Source organism: Pan troglodytes, chromosome 3, assembly GCF_028858775.2.
Source record: "Pan troglodytes isolate AG18354 chromosome 3, NHGRI_mPanTro3-v2.0_pri, whole genome shotgun sequence".
Classification (NCBI taxonomy): domain Eukaryota; kingdom Metazoa; phylum Chordata; class Mammalia; order Primates; family Hominidae; genus Pan; species Pan troglodytes.
Window position 1 is genome coordinate 56,401,183 of NC_072401.2, and position 12,048 is coordinate 56,413,230.

The window sequence follows — 12,048 nt, forward strand, 5'->3', positions numbered from 1 at the left end:
GTAGTGAGCCAAGATGGCACCACTGCACTCCAGCCAGGGCAACAGAGGGAGAATCCATCTCAAATAAATAAATAAATAAATAAGACATATGGGACAGTACACATCCATTTTTTATTATAAATTAAGACTTTACAAGATAAAAATGAAAGCATAAATGTTAAAGTTGGAGGACTAATAAAAGCCTAGAATGCTTATGTTGTAACAATTTTAAAAATATGCACAGTAAATCTTTAAAAGAGCTGCACATATATTTATGTCATACTAATTAAATTTATAACTCAGAGGGACAGAGTAGAATTGTGGTTAAGAGTGTGGCTTTAAATCCCAATTCTACTACCTACTCCTATGTGATCTTGGACAAGTTGCTTAACCTCTCTGCATTCAGTTACTAATCCATAAAACTGAGATAAAAAGAGCACTTACCTGGAGTGTTGCTGCGAGAATTTGTATGTTAACACAGACGAACTGTTATGAAAGTGTTGTCATTGTTATTATGGGTCTTAATCTCCACATGTATAATGTGACTGGAAAACCTGGTTCAATGACATCATAAAGGAGCTGCTTAAAACTTATAGAGTAGTGCTTAAGAACACACTCTAAAGTCGGATATTGCTAGATTAAAGACTCATGTCCAAAACTTACTGTCAATGTGGATTTGGACAACATCTTATCCTTTCTACATCTCCTTTCTCAGTCTAAAAAATGGTGCCAGTAGTATCTACCTCAAAATATGGCAAAGAATTAAGTTGACTCTTGTCAAGTCTTCAGATGGAACTTGGCACACAATTAGTGCTAAATAATTGAGAGCTCTCACTCCTACCACACAGAAACAAAAGTAAATTATCAGATGAAAATTTTAAAATGTAGCCCAAAGAATTATCTGATATATATAGTCTTACATTCTGTCCCCCTGCCAAAAAAAAGTGGGGGAAGGAAAGAAGGAAGGAAGGAAGGAAGAGAGGGAGGGAGGGAGGAAGGAAGGAAGGGAAAAAGCAAGAAAGGAAGGAAGAGAAAAGTTATTTTACTAAAAAAGCATTGCACTTTCCATTTTATACAACTCTGTTTTGTGATCTGAGGCCTAGATGAAGCCAATTGCTCAGGACACTGGTCACAATTAAAATTCAAGAACTCTTGATAGTCTGAGGTTTGTTCCCCAAACCTAGCCAGAGAACTCATTTCCCTTTTTACAATGACATCAATTCAATTCAGCGTCCTGGAAAGAAAACACAATGTTTTCACACTTGTCACTCGTCTCATAGTTATTTACCTTAAAATGAGGCTGCATATTTTGGAATAAGTTAAGCAATGGTGGAAATCAGAGAGACCAGACTTTTGTCAGAGTGAACCTGACCCTTAGCAACCTTGCCCAATCTCTCTATTCTTTTCAATAAATCAATTAAATATCAATATGTATGGATATTTATTAGATTAAATATCAATATGTATGGTAGTTTTTATTATGTACGTTGTCAGAGATTTAATCTTTTTCATAAATGAATAATCCATCAATTTTTGCTAAACTATAATCTAAAGGAATATAATATTCTGAAATAAATTCTTAAATCTCCACTGGAGTTTTCTATTGTTGTTTTCTATTTTCTAAAAGGATCACAGGCAAAACAATATTTTTTTAGAAGGTAAGTGATCCTTGTATACTTTTGTATAGTTTCAGAATGTCTCTCCTGGCCAAAAATTGTCGTTCTTTGTTCAGAGAAATTGCATTTTAGTGAAACAGTTACCTAGGAGATTCTCTGATGGTGTGATTTATTGTGTGGCAGCAGCCACCAAGTCCAGTTGAAAGAGCACTGGTATAAAGTCAAATCGTTTATAAGTAGAATCCCAATCCCTCTGTTTGCTGCCTGTGTGACTCTGAATAACTGAGTCCTCATTATTTTACCTATCAAATATAACTAATACTCTATTCTTATAAAATTGTATTAAAAATCAAATAAATAGAACCACATATAAAGCCAGCACATGCCTAGCTTAAAGCAGATTCTTAATATATATTTGCATTTTCACCTTCTTTGTAACATTTGCTTTATTATACTCTCAAAAGTCAGCAATCTAGACATCAATATGCATATTATAATCATCCACATCAGTGTAATGAGTTAGATTTTACAAATTGTTTGCATTTATGTCATTGGAAACTCAGGCTCTGGGGAATGATCTTTTGCAAAGCTACTAAGACACAGAGCTGAGATAATGGGCCCAGTTCTCCCTGTGAAATTGTTTTGTGGATTGGTATCATCAGCTCCCTGAAGCACCTTTATTAAAATAGATTTGGAAAGTAGCTAGTTTGGGAGCCATGTCTTTGGTTTTGAAAGCTGCAAGCTGGAAGAGCATGTGCGGGTTGATACAGGATCTGAAGATGGAACAATCACATACCCAATATTATTCCCAAGGAAAGAGCCAGCCTGCTGGGCTGGATAAAGAAAATCCACTATAAAGTGTGTTTATCCTAAGAACAGGGACTGCCCGGCTTCCCTATAAATGCCAAGTGGAACACCACTAATAAAGCAGCTGACATTCTTTATATGCAAGTTGTGAAACTGACTTTAAAAGTTTATAAAGAAAATAAAAAAGAGAAAGAAATGGAAAAGAAAATTCCAACAGAAATTCTTAAGACACGATTGCAAGAGGAAGTCGTTTTTGCTTTCCTGTGCTAGTAGTTTCTTTCTCAGAGTGGTTCTTCCACTTAGTTCTGGTGACTCATGTCCTTGGCTGCAGGCACTTTGCTTATCTTGAGTGCTATAAAGCAGCGGTTCCCAACCGTTTTGGCACCAGGGACCAGTTTCATAGAAGACAATCTTTCCACAGACAAGGGGTGGGGAGATAGTTTAGCGTTGATTCAAGCACATTACACTTATTGTGCACTTTATTTCTATTATTACTACATTGTAATATATAATGAGATAATACTTATAAAACTCACCATAATGTAGAGTCAGTAGATGCCCTGAGCTTGTTTTCCTGCAACTAGATGGTCCCATCTGCAGATGATGGGAGACAGTAACAGATCATCAGACATTAGATTCTCATAAGCAGCATGCAACCGAGATCCCTCCCATGCACAGTTCACAGGAGGATTTGTGCTCCTATGAGAATCTAATGCCACAGCTGATCTGACAAAAGGTGGAGCTCAGATGGTAGTGCAAGCAATGGGGAGCAGCTGTAAACACAAACGAACCTTTTCTTGCTCACCCGCCACTCACCTCCTGCCGTGCATCCTGGTTCCTAATAGGTCACAGACTGGTCCAGGCCCGGGGACTGGGGAACCGTGCTGTAAAGCATCATGAAATGTGAGCCCTCATGGGATCAATCAAAGTAAATAGCAAGCAAACATCTATACTGAGCACCTACTATATGCCACATAGTAGGTACTCAACATAGATGTTTTAATCAGATATTCTACTTAACTCAAATAGGATCCTGATTGTGACTTCTCAAAAGTCTGTAATCTAGACATCTTTATGCATATTATAATCATTCACATCAGTGTAATGAGTTAGAGTGTACAAGTTTTCTGCATTTATGTCGTTGGAAACTAACGTTCTGGACTTACTGTGGCCTTTAGTCTGATTTGCTGCTAAGAATATCTGACCAGGAGTATCTATCTCATGTTGTCTCTCCATCTGGATATAAGCTACCCTAGGGCAAGAACTAGGTCTTGTCTGTGGAGGAAAGACTACTTAGCATGGCATATGGGGAATACATGGATAACTTTTCTTTGATGGATTACTTTTGTCTAAATTATCAAGTCACTGTTATAGACACAGTTGCTGCCTAGAAGAATTCAGACAATTTGGTTTATATATAGTGGCATTAGTAATATTTTATTTAAAACCTTCAGAATGCCAGTGTTCTAGGCTGTAATCCAGTCAGTAGAATGTTGGTTTTTTTTTTTTTTTTTGAAAAAATCTTGAAATTAAAAGCAAAAAAGGTCTGAGGGGTTATTTCACCAGGGTTAAAGCAAGGCCTTTCTACAGAGAAGCTGCCTTCCAGTGGCCACATTGCTGGAGTCTCTTCAGTGCTCCCCTCAACTCCTTTATTTTCTATTTCATGAGGTAATTAATTTTGATACAAAAAATATTTACAGAAAACTCTGATTTACTATAATTCCTTAGCAAAAAAATATACATATATAATCTAAAATATTATAAAACAAATTTTCCCAACTGGTTTTGGATAACTTTCTTCTTTGGTTTTCTCTCTGGTTTCCTCCAGTTGCTTGTTGCATGCCTTCTAAACAGCCTACCCTGCCAAGTGCCATGATTACTGTGACCACATCTTCAGAACCAGAAAACAGGATACCTGGCCCTAAGCATGCACTCATGGAGCAGAAGAGTTTTAAGTTCAGAATGCCACAGAAGACAGAAGATAACATGCTTACTACACTTGTAAAGCAACATGCAGCCAGCCATTTCCAGTGCAAATTATCTCATTGCATAGTGTGATAACTAAAGGTCATAACCATAATACAAATCGTGTTTTTCTTGTAATCTATCCTTCGGTTAAATGTGAACTCCAGGAGAGCAAAGACTTTGTGGGTATCCCCAGCACTGACGTCTGTGACCAGTATATGATAAACTGTAGTTGTACATAAGAGAGAATCAATAACTATTTGTAGAACTGAATACATTTTACTGCAACCCTTTTCATAATGTTAAGATAATAGACATCATAGTGTAACTAACAGTGCCTTAGAAGTGGATATCAGGGACTTGGCTACCACCAACAAGCAACTGTGAATGAGTAACTTCTCTGAACATCTCTTTGTTCATCAGGAAATTGAGAGAGATGGGGCAGATTTATTTTTTAGGTCCCTTCCACCTGTGAAGTGCCATTTCTCTCCACCTTCACTTATGATCATTCATTCACCAGGGCATGCAGACATTAGTCTTTGCTCAGAACTCAGTGTTTCCAGTAGACATGGATTGGGAGCAATAAAAGTGGACCCAGAGCTAATTACTGGGAATTCCTACTTGAATACAGAATGCTATGGCAGTTCAACACATGGAAAGGGATGTCTAGCCCATGAGGAATAAATACTCGATCTTTTAATGCTTCATTTCTAGAGCCACAGCTTGTGTTAAAAGAACCACCTTCACCAAGCAGTCCAATGAGAACAAACTCTAGGACAAACATTCTCTGCCAACAGAGCTAACTAGATGGAGAAAAAGAAAATGAATGAAATCTAGGGAAAAAAATGGAGCCACCCAGTTCAAGACAGTGCAGGTGGAGGAGCAGTATGTTTAGACCACATCGCAGGTAGAATTCAGAGGGACTGTAAGCGATGCCTGGAAACACTTATTGACCAACAATTAACTCCTATAGAACCAAGGGACTATCATTCTCCTATTGCAGAATAATTTTTCTAGATACTTTATTTTATTATAATGAAAGTTCCTTCTAATATCTTAATGACCTTAGGGAATTGCTATTCGTATCCTGTTAGTTGAGAGAAGAGAGTTTTTCCAGTGGGAACATGAATAAATTTAAATGAGTCACCCCTCAAGTACCAAGCACCACTGTTCCCAGGTTTAGATGACAATTACTATTCCTTCAGTGAACCATGGCCACTCTGAGATTGGGGGTGGGGAGGAGAAAGGAATGGAATGCCAGTGAAACCATCTTCTATTGTCATCCTGCTCTGGGGCCTCACTCAGTTGTAATCTTGCATCTCAGACCTTGGCCTCTTTGTGAAATAAACATTTCTTGGCCCTGTCTTGCAGGAAAATTGGAAGCCTGACCCTAAAATAAGCTAATATCATCCATAGACCAGACCAAAAGAAAAGCAGGGAGCATTTGGCACAAAGGAGCTCTCTTCAAGAAATTATTTTCCATGTCATATTTGCATAAATTAGTCATGGGCCCGCCAATTCAATGAAAGAGGAAAAGAGCGCTCATGACCCTAGTGTGCTGACATCCTGTTGTCCTTTATAGCTAAGGTCAGACTGTTTCTCCTTTTGCCTCATGTCGGCTCCTCTTAGTCGACTAAGACTGGCAAATCTGAGGCTACAGATTGTGCTATGAATGAGCAGCTGGAATTGCACAACATTTTACTTGGCTAATATTTCAGTTTGTTGAGTCAGTGGCCTGACAAGTAGCTACAGCCCATGAAACAACATTTTCTGACTCAGTGCATGTGCGAAAGAAGTAGTAGCTAAAGGTTCTGTTGGCACAGCCTTCTGACTCCACAGCATTGTTCTAGGATCTAGATTCCTCTCTACTTAACTCGGTTTCATTGCTTCCTATAAATTCTATGTAAATCTCAGACCCTCAGTAACATATCCCAAGACACATGATGAGCAACACTTGGTATTCAGTTTTCTCCAGTGCTGTGAAAGAGTCCCACCAGGAAACAATAAGGTCTTTTAGCCTATTAATTCATGAGCAATTTGATGCCTCTTACGCGATAAGTGCAAGTTGAGAAATGAATTTCCTGCTGCTAAAATTCCAACGCTTTAGAAACTCTTCAGTGAATAAATAAAAGTTTATTCTTTGCAATAATGATGGAAACAAAGACTTTCATAAAACCAAACAATTGAAATGTCTTGATAAATGCCTGCAGAGTTGGCTAGGTTTCTAAACTATCAAATAATGAGTTTACCTCTTCTTACACTTTTTCAAGAATCCATTGAAGAATCAAGATAGGAAAGAGTATGATTCTTCATTTTTCCTAGTCATGCTCCACCGCTCTATGTTATCATAAAAGGACTTTAATTAAAGTGTTATTCCATTAATTGCCCAAGAAGTCATATTTGAAAGAAATAAATGCTTATATATGTATGCTTACATGTCCCTTCTGGAAGTCTTAACCTTTAAAACTACTCCAGCCCCTTCCCCAAACGTCCTTCCCCAATTCCTTCTGCACTTACTGGATTCAAAGCATGACACTATAAAAGCTGTGAGAAGAAAAAAATATAAATTGAAAGAAAACTTTTTTTCAGAAAGATAATTAAATTCAATGTAACAATAATAACTACTCGTTTTCAAAACTCAGCTCTTCATCTATTTCTCCTAGAATTTTTTTCCAAAACTCTTACTTCAAGTCTGACACTGCTTCATCTCAGTTTTCTCTTTCATGATTATGTATTTTAACTCATAGGTATACTCTTTAAGACAGGGGCTATCCCTGAGACCTATCCCACATCCTGAGAAGGGCTTGGCACTCTCCTTGTCAGATAGCCTGTTGCCTCCTCAGCCACACTGTGAGCTCCTTGATAGAAAGAATTGTGCTATCTGTGGCTTTCAGAGCCCTATTCAGATACTTGATGCTTAACATGTGCTTGTAGAGTCGGTAAACTGAATGTATGTGGAGCCTCCAGAACTGTGTTCCCATTGAGGATGACAGGGAACAGATCAATCCTTGTCCTACATGGCCTAAATCTTAGTTTGACAAATATCTGGAAAGAATTACAAAAATATAAGGTAAGAATGACTTGGGAGTCCAGGGTGGTGTCTGAACCCTACTCACTGCCTTGGGCACACATATCTCATACTGTTGCAATGTCACAGTTGTTGACTTTCAGTTCACTCCGTTGGTCATCTGCCTAAAGTTGGTTAAGGACCCTCATACCCCTCATCCTACTGTTTTCTTCTACCCCAAACCCCCTTTCTCAGGACTTCCAGTGGTTCCCTCCTTTTAACCTCAGTATCAGCCCTTTATCCCTAACTCTTTGCCTGCCGAATGACATAGGAGCAAAGGATGAGAGGGAGCTGTCCTGGAGGGAAGTAGTACCTGCAAGGTAATCAGACCTTTCATACTACTCAGATCTTGTGGCCATCTCATGTGTGATTATGTTACAAGGATGTTTGTTTCCCTTATGATTTCATGCTATATGAACTCAATCTCAGGAAGAAAAAGAAAGAATTTTCAAGGCTCATCCTGCTACTGATGAGTTTTGTTTTAGAATGTTGCCTCCGAGATGCCTAACGCCATGCAGGAGAGAAAGCTAGGCAGGCAAATTAGAACATGGGCCTCAAAGCTCCCCTGGGAGATGGGAAGTTCAGCTCTCTGTGGCTCCATAGTGAAAGAGATCAGAAGCAGCACCTCTCTGGATCACCAGGACTTCAGAGTTGCTTGCTCATAACCAGACAACTTGTGAAGGCTTCTGCAAAATTTTATGGTGAAGGCTGAAGAGAAAAGAAGTAAAACCCTCTCTAACACTTATACACAGAGCCCTGTGACCCTGACACTTAGCATATCTTTCACAGGGTTCTCTACTGCAGTCATCTCACCTCTCACCATGGATTTCTCTATTCCAATTTTTTAATTGTAAGATATGTCACATTCACAAAAAAAAGTGAAAAGAACACATATCTGGCTGGGTGCAGTGGCTCACACCTGTAATCCCAGCACTTTGGGAGGCTGAGGCAGGTGGATCATCTGAGGTCAGGAGTTCAAGACCAGCCTGGCCAACATAGTGAAACCCCATCTCTACTAACAATACAAAAATTAACCGGACATGGTGGCACATGCCTGTAAATCCCAGCTACTTGGGAAGCTGAGGCAGGAGAATCGCTTGAACTCGGGAGGTGGAGGTTGCAGTAAGCAGAGATCTCTCCATTACACTTCAGCCTGGGCAACAAGAGCAAGACTCCAACTCAAAAAAAAAAAAAAGAAAGAAAGAAAGAAAGAAAAGAACACATACCTATAGTTTAAAACCATTATTATAAATGTTAAACACAAATAAATGGTAAATGTTCATATGTGTAACCACCATGCAGATGAAGAAATAACACATTACCAACATTCTCAGAACCCTCTCCCCTATTTCACCTCTTCCTGTTCCCTTTGAGTAATCACCTCCTGATTTTTTCCATAGTCATTCCTTTGCCTTTCTTTATACCTTTACTATCTGTGTATGCATTTCTAAACAATCCAACTTATGTTGCCTGCTTTTGTGCTTCACGTAAGTGAAATCATACTTTTTGTATTTTTTGTGCCTTGCTTCATTTGCTCCACAATATGTTTGTGTAATTCATCCATGACATTCCATACAGCCATAAGTGGTTTATTTTATTTGCCATTAGGGATTAAGAGGAGAGACTCTAGAGCCAGACTTCTCAGGTTTAAATCTCAGCTCTTTTCTTGTTCAGATGTATAACCTTGTGCAAATTATTTCCATCTTTCTGTACTTTAGTTTTAATTTACCTGGAGCTGACTGTGGGGTATGGTGTAAGTTAGGGGTCTTAGGTAGACCTCCCTGGGAAGATCTCAGAGATGGTGATTTGTAAACATGTGGTTTATTGGCGTATGAGCATGGGAACTATACCTGAAAAAAGGTGAGGAAGGCAGATTTGGGCAGAGGAGAAACGAATGGTGAAGCATATGCAGTGGAGGCCTTGGCAGGTCCCATAGTAGCTTTCAGCTTGTCTCAAATTGATAGAATTTGTATCCCCACATCAGCTAGTCTCGATGTGAGCTGCCTTCAGGGAGGGACCACAGCCTTCAGCAAGGCAGCTCCTTTAGGCCAAGGGCAATTCCTGAGGAGTGATTCAGCTGCGACCTGTCAACCAGCAATATTGCAGCTGTAACAATTGGTGTCATCACTCTGAAGGGGAGAACTGGGAAGGGCACCACAGCATACAATACAGGGTCCAGTTTGATTTTTTCCCATACAGGTACTCAATTGTCCCAGCACCTTTTTCCACGTTATATAATGCTACCTCTTTCATATCAAGTGTTCATACAGTAGTCTATTTCTGAGGTTATTAAAAGTTATGTTTCCAGCCGGGCGTGGTGGCTCACACCTGTAATCCCATTACTTTGGGAGGCCGAGGCAGGTGGATCACGAGGTCAGGAGATGGAGACCATCCTAGCTAACACGGTGAAACCCCGTCTCTACTAAAAATACAAAAAAATTAGCCAGACGTTGTGGTGGCCCCCGTAGTTCCAGCTACTCGGGAGGCTGAGGCAGGAGAATGGCGTGAACCCGGGAGGCGGAGCTTGCAGTGAGCTGAGATCGCGCCACTGCACTCCAGCCTGGGTGACAGAGTAAGACTCTGTCTCAAAAATATATATATATATATATGTTTCCTCGGTCAATTATCTGATTAAAACAAATTGATATCAACATATATATATATAGAAAATTACCCAATGGAACTAAGAACGAAGAGAGAGGACTTGACATATTAGATATCAAGAGTTGCTGTAATGATCTCTTTTTTCACAATCTCTTTCCCTCCTTTTCTTCCACATGAAATGTCCTCAACTGTCTTGTCCACCAGGGATGCAGAGTTTACTGTGCATTCTTCAAGACTAAGCTGAAACATGATTTCCCCTCGGAAGCTGTCATTGTCCTCAGGTCCTTCTTCCTCTGTCATTCTTCAGAACTTCAAGTGCTGTCTCATAAACCGTGCCAGTTCAAGCCTTGAGTAACATCCTATAGTTGTATGATCTTGGACTACTTTATTTAAACAATATATTATAGACATGCTTCACAATTTTCTGTAAAAATTGAAATTAAAGTGTTAACTATTACCACTTAGCTCTATAATATAGCTCAAATTATTTTTATTTGCCATTACTGACAATGAGTTTCTTCGGTGCAGGGATCATGGACCATTCAGCTTTGGATCCCTATCACCTAGCATAGTTTCATCATATGGATATGACTGAGATTCAAGATGGTAAGGCTCATAATCAAGAATGCAAGTAGTACATTGGCTTACTGGAAAGAATGGTCAGACATTCATATACAAGTCACTTATTTCTGGAAATAAAGCCACAATATTGAATAAGGTAGCTTCAAGCTAGGATGCTAGCAATTCTTTTCTTAATTCAAAGTTCCCATTTTCCACCTACTCTTTTCTCTAAGTAAAGGATGCCCCCACTCACCACCTTCACTGCCCTACACAGAACCCCAGATTTCCCTGTAGGCTGGGGGAAACAGATAATCTGAAGGAGAAGGAGAAGCAGGGGGAGGAGAGGAAAGAACAAGAAGACAAAGAAGGGGAAGAGGAGGGAAAAAAAGAAAAGGAGGAAAGGATGGAGAGAAGAAAAAGAAGAAAGAAAAGAAGGAGAGGGAGGAGGAAGAGTGGAGAAAAGAGGAGAAGGAGAAAACTATCGCCATATACTATTTATGCATACCTTTCCCTTTTTAAGGTTCTAAACAGGATGTTACATAATATTCCAGTCTGAAACCTTTGGAGTATTTTTCAAAACATCTAAGATTTCCTAAGGAAAAAGAATCAGTCCCAGAACTGACTTTACCTGTCTAGGGAGTGTGCCACTAGAACAATGAACAAGTATGCCCCCCCGCCAAAAATAAATAAATAAATAAATCTATGTTAACTACGGAAGCTCACGAAATAAGTTTTGGACAGTTTTTTGTTTTGTTTTGTTTTGGAGATGAAGTTTTGCTCTGTCACCTAGTGACAGAGCTCAGTAATGTTAGCTCAGTGCAATCTCTGCCTCCCAGGCTCAAGCGATTCTCTTGCCTCAGCCTCCCAAGTAGCCAGGATTACAGGTGCCCGCCACCATGCCTGGCTAATTTTTGTATTTTTAGTAGAGACAATTTCCCCATGTTGGCCAGGCTGGTCTTGAACTCCTGACCTCAAGTGATCCTCCTGCCTTAGCCTCCCACACTATTGGGATTACAGGTGTGAGCTACCATGCCCGGCCTTGGACAGTTTTAAAATAATTACTTGATCTTACTTCCAAGCATTGATCATTCAGAAATACTGAGGTCTACTTTTTAAAAAAAAAGTCAATTTATTCTGCTTTCAAATTTTTATTCTAACAAACAGGAAGCTAAAATATTGGACTGCTATTATAATGAATGTGTGAACTATACTGGCTTATACTTAGGAATAGAAAACCAAACACCGTATGTTCTCACTTATAAGTGGAAGCTAAGCTATGGGTTTGCAAAGGCATAGATAGTGATATAATGGACTTTGGAGACTCAGAGCAGGGAGGGTTAGAGGGAGGTAAGGGATGAAATAACTACATCTTGAGTACAATGTACACTACTTGGGCGATGAGTGCACTAAAATCTCAGACTTTACCACTATGCAATTCATCCATGTAAT

The 12,048-nt window shown here is 39.3% G+C and overlaps 1 long non-coding RNA gene across 1 annotated transcript in view; it reads right to left on the reverse strand.

Moving 5' to 3' along the window:
• Positions 1-423: 423 nt before the first annotated feature.
• The window catches only part of LOC134809884 (uncharacterized), a 53,380-nt gene continuing 41,755 nt past the window's right edge, over positions 424-12,048 (reverse strand). Inside the window, exons 2-4 of the long non-coding RNA XR_010156573.1 lie at positions 3,219-3,286; positions 2,939-2,996; positions 424-533 (exon numbers count right to left, since the gene is read on the reverse strand). This is a non-coding gene — a long non-coding RNA (uncharacterized LOC134809884). The remainder of the gene's footprint in view (positions 534-2,938; positions 2,997-3,218; positions 3,287-12,048) is intronic.